General features: G+C 32.9%; 1 long non-coding RNA gene across 1 annotated transcript; it reads left to right on the forward strand.

Moving 5' to 3' along the window:
* The first annotated feature begins 2,053 nt into the window (after positions 1–2,053).
* LOC149945185 (uncharacterized) lies at positions 2,054–2,638 on the forward strand. The gene is made up of 3 exons (XR_016480933.1): positions 2,054–2,066; positions 2,419–2,496; positions 2,567–2,638. It is a non-coding gene; the product is annotated as an uncharacterized LOC149945185 (long non-coding RNA).
* The last annotated feature ends 7,285 nt before the right edge of the window (positions 2,639–9,923 follow it).

The following is a 9,923-nucleotide window of genomic DNA, read 5'->3' on the forward strand; positions in this document are numbered from 1 at the left end:
GTTTTATGCAGTGGGATGCTACCAATTGGCAATTGGGCAAGATCTATATCTTGCAGAGAATTAATCAATTATGAGTCGATGTATGGCTAGTGTTAGCTAACAAAAAAAATAACAATAACAGAAATTCTGACCCCCGAAGTTATAAAATGTCCTATCACTGACGATTAGGAATTAGAAAATAAAGTGTGGTATGCAAAAATAAAATAAACTTAAAATAAATTTACATTTCTCTAGTTTTAGTAAAGTTGCTAAAGTTTTCCAGGGGTTTTCCTCTGTTCGCGACTGGAACTCCCTCCCTGAGTACCTGAAGGTCCTCCCGCAGCGTGCTCAGATTCGGAAAGCTCTCGCGCAATACTTTGAAGTGCTTGACTGATTTTATAACCTTGTATACCCTGTACTTTGACGTGATGGGTCCCTGACCTTTTGTTAAAGTAAATTAAATTAAAAAAATGGATGAGAGTCAGATAACCATCTTAGCCCCAGCAAGCAATGGTGAACATTTGAGGGAATATTTGTAAATTAAACGAAAAAAGGTTTCACTCATTAAACGTTTATATTGTAAGAACCTTTACAGAATATAATACCGCAAGATCATCAAATACGGCTTGACAAAAGTTATAGATTTGTGACCACAAAACAAAAATTTTAAATGTCAATCCGAGATTCCCAGAATCTTCCTATGATTCTCATCTTTTTAGAATATCGCGAGTCTCAATGCCCTTAGAAAAGGCTTATTTCAATGGACGAAAGAATTGGTGGTTAATTGGTAACAGCTTTCTACTTTTATGGCTGGTTGAATTGACTCTTAATCTTAGTGGATATCCTTTGAGACCGTGGTTAATGACCCCGAAAAACTTACACCCGAAATGGATCGTCCGAATAAAGATTCGACGACGCTCTCACTAAAAGTAAGCAACTAGTGGAGTCCACGATTGGAATATTGAAGCATGGTGGTTCGGTGCTTCCTTTGGTCCCACACCTTACAATATCACCCCACTGCTGCAGCTCGTATAATTTTTGCATGAAGCACCCTCCATAATCAGATGAGAAGTACTACCCACAGGGATTCTGATGATGAGTTTATGGGTACTGAATAATCTAGTGATAGCGAAGCGGACGATGTATTTTTGAATGGTAAGAAGGAGGCAACTAAGGGTTATCAACTACGACAAAAGCCACCTATGAGCGAAAAATGCAACTATTTAAATGAAAAATTCTTAGATGGCCCCTGCCGCCATCTATTAGCGACTTTGTGAACTATTATTTATTTATTTATAATTTTAACTTTTGAATTGAAGAGGGAAAGCGACGCGTTTTTAAGAAAAATTTTGAATACGCGTTTTTTTTAAATTAAAGTCATGTATATCTGAAAACTCTTTATTAACACAATAAAGGTTTCTTTTGTGAGTTCTTTACTATTCTTTAATAGATATTGAGTTTCGTCTTGCGAAAATAATGGAAGAAACAAAAACGTTTCTTGGCATAAGTAGGAGCAGCACTAAAATTCCAAAAATATAGAAAACATTTTTATTCTCAATTATTCAAAATTACAATAAGGTTTCCAGGTAAAGTGAATCCTTTGTTGAAAAATTGTTCAAATCAAGAGATCCTTGATATCGCAATGGAAACTGAAAATCAAAATATTCTTCCACTTGAGGTACAGATTACACATTTGAACGAAAATCATGGGAGGGTTATCAACTACGACAAAAGCCACCTATTAGCGACTTTGTGAACTATTATTTATTTAAAGATAAGAAACAAAACAACGAAGTTTCTTGGTAAATCATATTTCATTTTGAAATAATTTAGAGTATTTTATTAAATAACCACTAAAACAAAAAAAGTATGTAAAAAATGAATATAAATAAATAAATAATAATGAATATAAATAAAGAAATAATAATGAATATAAATAAAGAAATAATAATGAATATAAATAATAAAGAATATAAATAATAAAGAATATAAATAATAAAGAATATAAATAATAAAGAATATAAATAATAAAGAATATAAAAAAATGAAAATAAGTAATAAAGAATCCAGTACATCTTGAATCATCAGTAAGTGAAACATCAGATTTGGTGTCCTTTTGTAAAATATTATTGGAACTTTCGCATAATTTAGGAATTGATGTATCATCAAGTGCTTAAATATTGGCGCAGCCAGATGCCTCTAACTTTGCCATAAAAGACCTCTTATAGGCAGACTTAAACTTAGCTACTGTGGGGTTATTGTTATAGCCTCCCTGCTGTCGATAAACACTAAATGTAAGTTCTAAGTGGTCTTGAGATAACTTTTAGGTAGGGAGATATCTGTATAAAGTGAAATTCTTAAAATTTGATTCTTACAACTCAACTTTAAACGTAATCCGTACTTCAATGGTTCTTCAGGCGTAACTAGAGTATCTACCAGATGTAGAATACCAGTGATGGAAACTGCAAAACCCAGAGGTCCAGTTTTTCTAGTTGGTTCTGAAATCAAGTTTCCTTTGTTATCACATAAATTTAACATCAAATCTTTCATTTTCAGGAGGCGTGTCCTTGCACTCTCTTTGTTATAGCTATTTATTGGAGCCATGTACCCTTTAGCGTATGGATTTCGTGAATTGAGGATATCAAAAGCTCTGAGGTAAGCAAAACAAACTTAATATTTTAACATGTGCTAATACTTACACCATATCTCTACCTATCCACAATTTCAATGAATTTAACTGTTGGATCACATTTCTGAAACTCTTTGACCTTAATTGCCTTCAGAAATTTCATGGTGCTCGCTACTGAGGCACTCATTGTTTGTACTGCCAATTTTACTTTCATCTTTTGTGTATGAAACTTTATATGAAAGCGCGTGTAAGTTTGTTCGCCAGACTATGACCCTCTACAGCATACATGCTCTCGAGTATTATTTGGCAAGATGTTAATAATGTTACTAATTTAATCTTTTTCCAGAAGTTAAAAAAAATTGCTTTACTTCGTTATAATCATTTCGCTGATCAAAGATGACCTTGAAAAATTCCCACAAGTTTCTTATAAGTTTGAACAAATGACATATCCAAAATGAATACCAATTTTTTCTCTGGGTTTGCTAAATTTATAAATGTGAATTTCAAATTTTAACTTTTAATAATTAGGAATTTTACCAGGGTTAGGAAAAACTGATTTTATTTCTTTGGATGTCATAACCACTCCTAGTCGCTGGGCCATTGAAATATTGGAAGAAAGTCCATCACCTACCAACGCAACACATTCAGCACCAGTGGCTTTGATGTGATTAAAAGCTTCCCGAACTAGCTTGTCCAACAACCATGCTGCATGGTGTTCCGTGAACAAAAAAGTAACCAATTGGAATTTTCCAACTGCCATTAATGGCAACAACCAAAAAAACCAAGGCAGAAGTTGCTATGGTGTCGTTGTCAAGAAATTTCTCTAGGCTCGTACCATAATTGATGTACCCATGAAAAAACTTTCCATTCCATCGTACTTCCTTGCGGACAGATATTTCATCTATCATAAGTGACGGTAGAATGGGGTAACATGACTTTTGAACTTCTTTAGTTATAAAATCTAAGCTTTAATTTACTTGGTAAATCCAGGGTCTCCATTAACTTTAGTTGCCCAATTTCTTAGTGAGTTAGGATGTGGTAGGTGAAGAATCGCCTTTGGGCTGTAAAAGTAAAGGGTGACTGCAAATTCCCGTAATGCATTATTGTATAATTTTTTAAACAAATTTTTGGGACCAGCTTCTTTCAATTGTTTAAAAAGTTCTTTGACAACAGGGGAATAGAGCTCTTCTATTTTGGTAAGATTTTCTTCTTCGGCAAGCTTTCCTGTACGGAATGTTGTTAAAATTGCTTTAAAACTTACCAATTTATTTGTTTGCCGCTTGACTTTTGGCTTTACACTCTTAATTGAGTATTTTTTATCCTGAAATTATTTACAAGTGGTACTTAATTTTAATTAAATTTATAAATGGATCTTTGCATGCATTTTCTTTAAACCAAATGAAAAAACCTTTTTGCGAACTAATTCCTGAAATTTCAGTAGCTGCTTTTCGTATGTTGTGTTGTAAGTCTAAATAAAAAACTAAATTAAATTAAGATTTTTGAATGTATGGGGAAAAAACATACATGATCGGGCATTGAAAGGTCAGTGTTTTTGGTTTCAGAGTGGCACAATTTCCTATCAGTGTCTTCTCTTGTCTTCAAAATTAATTTATTTACTCCACGAAAACGTTTAACTTAAATCAAATGTGTAATCTGTTCCTTAAGTGGATCGAAGAGTATTTTGATTTTCAGTTTCCATTGCGATATCAAGGATCTCTTGATTTTTTCAACAAAGGATTCACTTTACCTGGAAACTTTATTGTAATTTTGAATAATTGAGAATAAAAATGTCTTCTATTTTTTTTTAATTTTAGTGCTGCTCCTACTTATGCCAAGAAACTTTTTTGTTTCTTCCATTATTTTCGCAAGAATAAACTGCGCATTTCCTACCCATTATGCTTAAAATTTCACTCAAAATCTATTAAAGAATAGTAAAGAACTCACAAAAGACACCTTTATTGTGTGAATAAAGAGTTTTCAGATATACATGACTTTTATTTAAAAAAACGCGTATTCAAAATTTTTCTTAAAAACGCGTCGCTTTCCCTCTTCAATTCCAAAGTTAAAATTATAAATAAATAATAGTTCACAAAGTCGCTAATAGATGGCGGCAGGGGCCATCTAAGAATTTTTCATTTAAATAGTTGCATTTTTCGCTCATAGGTGGCTTTTGTCGTAGTTGATAACCCTTAGTTGGCTCCTTCTTACCATTCAAAAATACATCGTCCGCTTCGCTATCACTAGATTATTCAGTACCCATAAACTCATCATCAGAATCCCTGTGGGTAGTACTTCTCATCTGATTATGGAGGGTGCTTCATGCAAAAATTATACGAGCTGCAGCAGTGGGGTGATATTGTAAGGTGTGGGACCAAAGGAAGCACCGAACCACCATGCTTCAATATTCCAATCGTGCACTCCACTAGTTGCTGACTTTTAGTAAGAGCGTCGTCGAATCTTTATTCGGGCGATCCATTTCGGGTGTAAGTTTTTCTGGGTTATTAACCACGGTCTCAAAGGATATCCACTAAGATTAAGAGTCAATTCAACCAGCCATAAAAGTAGAAAGCTGTTACCAATTAACCACCAATTCTTTCGTCCATTGAAATAAGCCTTTTCTAAGGGCATTGAGACTCGCGATATTCTAAAAAGATGAGAATCATGGGAAGATTCTAGGAATCTCAAAATTTTTCTTAAAAACGCGTCGCTTTCCCTCTTCAATTCAAAAGTTAAAATTATAAATAAATAATAGTTCACAAAGTCGCTAATAGATCTAAGAATTTTTCATTTAAATAGTTGCATTTTTCGCTCATAGGTGGCTTTTGTCGTAGTTGATAACCCTCCCATGTCTAGAGGTTTCGTTTTACTTTTAGATTCGAAAAAATGTGGCAAAAATGCCGCTTTATTTCGATTTGTAAACAATATATTAGACTAATCATGGAATGAATACTTTTTTATTTTTTCTTGCGGAAAAATACGGAAAAGGACGACTTACAACACTAAAATGAACCGAAGTTATCGAAATAGCGCTCAGAATCGTAGGGCGTTTTCCTTAAGAAAATCGAGTCAAATAAAATCTAATTTCCATCCACGTATTTTGACTCGATAAATTGCACTTGGGAATTGTGGGTATAGCTATTTCCATGTATAAACAATAGTTTCATAAAAACCAAAACTTTTTTTCAGCCTAGGAGCGCACAAAATTTCAAATTTGTGGTAAAAATGTAACTTCATATAGAAAACGCCTCCAACATGGGGAGTATAGCAGTCTGATAATTTCGTTTCATTTACTTCTGGTAATTTTTTTAATATTATATTTAACACAATGAAATTATTCGTCTTTTCAGAATCGCCTTGGAAGTTTCTAAAATGGTCTAACTGTTTTTGAGTTGACCTTTATATAAGTAGTAGCCTTATTAAAGTCAGATAGGAAAAAACAAAAGCGTCAAAGCCGTTTCATATCCGACTTTAATACCCGTAGTAACTTTTGAGCCGTTTCATATTCGACCACTACACAGTTAGTTTTTTTTTGAGTCGGCTACGAGTCAACAAAGCGTCAAAGCCGTTTCTTATCTGACCAGCGGTAATAATTTTGGAGTCGGCTGGGAGTCAACGGAGCTCCTCAACCGTTTCTTAGCAGACTACTTAGTGAGTAGTGTTTTATGATTCGGCTCGAAGTCGGTAAAGCGTCGAACCGTATCTCAGTCGACTAGTATCTGACTTAACCAACTCTCCAATTGTTTTCAGTCGACCCGACTGTTTTTTGCTACTGAAATCATGAATTTCCAAAAGTCACTTCAGCCTAAAATCAAACACTTTTCTCTAAATGTTTTTTATTATTTATTTTTTAATCCCGCTAATATTGTTAAAAACATAGCTGATAAAATTTAGACTCATTAAAGTTCAATTTTTTTTAACATTAGCTAGGGTCCCCAGTATTTCCCGGGGAACTAAGCCTATTTGAATTTGCAACGAAAATAGAATGCTGCAATAACTGTCACCACGCATGGCACCATACCCAATATAACCAACTGGTTAATGAAAATATCAACCAATTAAATGTTGACTACATAATAATTTGCCTTTTATTAAACGGCCTAGTGTCTATAGAAGAAGGTTTTTGTAAAAAATTGCATCAATTAAGATTTTTTAGTGTGTATGCCTAAAGAGCTAAGAAACTCGGTCTTTTGGCTAAGATCAAGTGTAGTATCTTGTGTATAGCGGATATAAATAATTATGAAATTAATTCAAATAATTTAAGATTTTTGCCTACTGTCACCGTCGAAAACCACAGCCAGGCAACCATGAGATAGTATACCAAATGTGGTCAACCTAAGTTGAAAACTGTAGATTCCTATAGAGGACAAACATTTACAAACAAACAAACACTCATCTTTATATATTAGATGTTGAGATAGGTCTAACAGATTTTATCTGATCAAATGAGAAAAAGGGAGCAATCGAGCTTTCTCAGCTTTATTATCTGTATTACATAAGATTATTAAAAGCATGTACAGATGGAACTCGATAATCAACCTCAAGCTTATATGAACCATCTAAACACTTATAAATTATTCACCTCTAAAATCCGAAGACCGATCTACGATGGAGGTTTCGTTGATCTAGTATTAGAGACATCCGCGACCAACCTTGAAGATTACATCACAGGGTGGTTGATTCCTTCCGTCCAGTGCTCATTTCGAGAATCGCCTGTTCGTGCTCAGATCTGAATTGCGGTAAACGGAAGGGTTTTTGAAGCTCACCCGTAACCTTCAAACTTTTTTGTTGATTAAAAAGTAACCTTTGTTTTGAAAATGTAGCATTGTCTTTAGGGATGCACGGATATATTGACCTATTTTTCTAATATCGTTGTCGGTCAATATCGGCTTAAACGAAGCCGATATTGACCGATACCGGTATAAGAAAATTATTTTCAAGAAAAAATAACAATTCAATTTATGATAGAAAATATTAATCAGGTAAATAAAAAGAAACATATTCGGATATGCTATTGCGAACATTTTTAATGGCAAATTAGAATAAAATTGTATGGCAGTTTACTGAACCGTCTTTGACAATGATTTTATACATCATACACTACTGTTATGATAGATAACTTTTATAACATCGGTCGATATATCGACTGTAGCCCCATCAGTGCATCTCTAATTGTGTTACCCTTAACATTAAGAATACACAATGCATTTTCGGCATTTTTACACAACAAATCCGTAAAAAACTTTTGCCCTTCTTGAACCAACTTGTTATTATGCGTTCATATCTTAGTGAAAAAGGTTCTGTTTTTACCCTATTAACTTACATTTTTTATTTAAGAATATGTTTCCCAATTTTCTACCTACCACGGTCCAATTACAATTTTGTGGTTGGTGATAAATAAAGATGAATTTAAGTCATATTTAAAAAACTATTTTTAACCTAAAACATTTAACAATTCCTAGTTAATTATATTTTGAGAATATATCAACAAACAGTAATTTCAGACACCATAAAATAGTTTTCTTCACGAATTTTTCATTAATATCTATCTTTTTAAGTACTCAATAAAAGTTACACAAGCGAAAAAATTTGGGTTTTGAGCATTGCGTCAAATAGGCTAGCTACGGCTCTGACTCTGTTTCTTACAATTTTGTAGAATATAAGATTTGGATATCTAAATTTTTAAAAGTCTTCCACTCATTTATTTGTAGCATTTATAAAAACCTCCTCCAAACTATCAGTGTTATGAATTACACGCTCGATAAATAATTCAGCTTCAATTAAAATATAAAAAAAGCACAATAATTCTTCGGAATCGATGAAGTAAGAGTGTTTAAAATCATTTTCTGACAAAAGATATTTGAGATCATGGTTTACCATATTTAGTTAATAAATGATAGAATTATCATTAAATGATTCGAATTAAGTTTTGAAGAATTCAGAAATTATATGCGCGATAATTTACTGTGCTAGTGCACTGGGTGAAAGGGTAAAAGATACATAAAAAATAGAACTATGTATAGACCACTCGAATTTACTCTAGAGTAGAAGTATCTTTTCGGCGTGAAGGAATATTTTTTATTTTCCTTAAGTAAGTTGGAACAGCTTTCACTGATTTTCAAGAAAGGCCTAAAAAGGGCTTTACATCGAAATGAAAAAGTTATATTTTTTCGTTTTAAATTATCTTTTATTTGGGGCAAAAGCTTAAGCGAAATATCATAGCTCAAATCGAAAGCTGTACATATATACATCTATAATAATGCATAACCAATATCTTAAATATAAACTCAATTTAATGGGTTCTCTTGGAAAATGAGTTTTCCATTGACATAAAAAATTTTACAGTAATATAACTCGTCAAAGTGAGGAACAATATTCTTAAATATTATAAAAAGCCAAAAGGGTCTCTTGAAAAGGCAAACATAATTTTGGCAGACGCCATATTTCACACTAGCTAACTTCTGAATAGTGCTAATCCTCTAATAAATATTACGGTTTTGGGCCTTAATCAATAATTTGTTGGATTTTTAATATAATCCTAAGTTAGCCAAACACTTAACAAAAACAAAATAAATCGCTCCTTTATTAGATCTGGCAACAGTGACTTGTCTTTGCTTTTACAAATTTCACGTTCATTCAGTTGTTCAAAAAAGATATGAACCCACCAACAATTTAAATTTATAAAATAATTAATTATGAATGTTAGGATAAGTCTTGGCCTTAGTAATTAAATCTGGTACGGCCACGAAGCCATATTTTGCAACAAGTACCGTTCAGACTTTCCAATTTTATTGGTGCCGAATTATTTGTTCATATGCGATGCACCAATCAATTGGTCCCTCTACGCGGTTTACACTTTTTCACCTAAAACGGGTTTATATTGAATATTTGTGAGTGGCAATTTCACGATAATTGTTCAAACGAGGGCTGACAATTTAGGTTCTTCCAAAGGGAATATACGTATTTTTAATTATCGCCTTGAGTACTGTTCCTTAAATGAAATTTAGAAATTAGCTTTAGCTTATTACAAATATTTATGTCTGCTATTTCGATAATAGGAATGTTATTCAGTTATTAGAGGAAAGGTCAAAGGTTAGAAAGATCCCAGGTCATTTAAGTACGGAACAGCTAGATATTATTGGTTGAACTTCAAATGATGGCATTATTGAAATAATTTGTCAGTTGATATCCGTCACCTACCCAAAACCAATTGCGTGTTGGTTTGTACAAAATGTTTTCCAATGTTTGCAGTTCACACTTTTTAATTAACTGACAATTAGTTGGATAAATTCTAAGGATAAACTAATTGGCCTTTAAA

This window comes from Leiobunum rupestre, chromosome 5 (genome assembly GCF_980474605.1).
Source record: "Leiobunum rupestre chromosome 5, qqLeiRupe1.1.hap1, whole genome shotgun sequence".
NCBI lineage: Eukaryota > Metazoa > Arthropoda > Arachnida > Opiliones > Sclerosomatidae > Leiobunum > Leiobunum rupestre.